This window comes from Condylura cristata, unplaced genomic scaffold, assembly GCF_000260355.1.
Source record: "Condylura cristata isolate star-nosed mole 26May11 unplaced genomic scaffold, ConCri1.0 scaffold00031, whole genome shotgun sequence".
In the NCBI taxonomy this organism is placed as follows: Eukaryota; Metazoa; Chordata; class Mammalia; order Eulipotyphla; family Talpidae; genus Condylura; species Condylura cristata.
Window position 1 is genome coordinate 13,482,612 of NW_004567132.1, and position 1,483 is coordinate 13,484,094.

Below are 1,483 nucleotides of genomic sequence, written 5' to 3' on the forward strand. Positions count from 1 at the left end.
TAAATCTTTAAAAAAAAATCAATCTATTAAAGTTAGGATAGGTCCATAAATTCATAAAATTTAAGGCTAACATTATTATATTTACTACAGTGTTGATTGGCAAAAATAAAGCCCCTTTAAACCTTAAATGCTACTTAATGATCTTCATTCTCATTGAGACTTCTTAGAGGGTAGAGTAAAGTCGAGGACTAGGGTGGAGGCTGGGCTGGAGATGTGAAGGGGGATGAGGTGAGGTTGCAGCCAAGGAGAAGTTGTGAAAGAGGGTAAAGTAAGGTCGAAGACTAGGCTGGAGGAGTTTTGTGGGAGATAAATCGCTCAGGGAGATAGTAAGATTCCTCATTGAAAGACTGAGCAATAAAAGCTTAAGTAAGAGAGTAGAGTGATAAGATTTGGGTTCTGGTCCAGGCAGTAAAAGAACTTTATTTTTTAGCATGTTCTAGTACTGCCTTTTCTTACAATGTTGATTTTGTTATAATTGTTTTTATTAATCAGCCAATTGTAATATTATTTTTTGCTTTCCAGAGGAATTTCCTGTCTTGGGCAGTGCTTGCTCACCTAAGCCAGGTAGTGCCTTATGAGGCTAAGGCAATTTGGTTGTAAGCTGATGGTTGCTTAGAATATTTTGATATTACAAAAAAGGGAGATTATAACATAAGTTAGTGTGGAAATTCTGATTTTTCAAAGCACTTCCGTCTCTATCTGGAATGTCTGTCGATAGAGGTTGCATAGCTTGTGTCAACTCAATAAATATTTGTCGAGTGAGGCTTAAGTTTCCTAATCTGTAAAATATGGATAATACTTACAAAAGTGGTTGAGTGGTTAGAAAAAAAAAAAAATATATATATATATATTTCAGGAGTCTTGCACTGAGATTATCACTTAGCTAGGTATAATGATGCTGTTGTCCTCTGTAAAATTTTGAGATCCCAGCAATCCTACTTCTAGGTATCTACCCAAAAGACACAAAAACACTGATTCAAAAAAGATACCTGCACCCCCATGTTTATTGCTGCGTTGTTGACAATTGAAAAGACATGGAAACAGCCCAAATGCCCAAAAGTGGATGACTGGATTAAAATACACACAATGGAATATTACTCAGCAACCAAAAAAAAAATAAACACATGCCTTTTACAGCAACATGGATGGAGCTGGAAAAGATCATGCTTAGTAAAATAAGCCAGAAAGAAAAGGAAAACTACCAGATGGTTTCACTCATAGCAGGAGTATGAGGGACCAAGCAAGAAAATAATAATAATAATAATGATGAGCCATATACCAGAGACATTTTATGGGGGTGGACTGGGGAATGGGATCAAAAACAGTGAGGGGAGGGAAATCCACTAGACTATGGTGATGGCACATGAATGATTTGGTAATGGGAAGCCCAAGGGGATTACAACTGAGATGGGAAAAAATGCACAAAATGATGTAAAAATAAACTATTATTTTTAAAAAAAAATTTTGAGATCCATTCCTGACA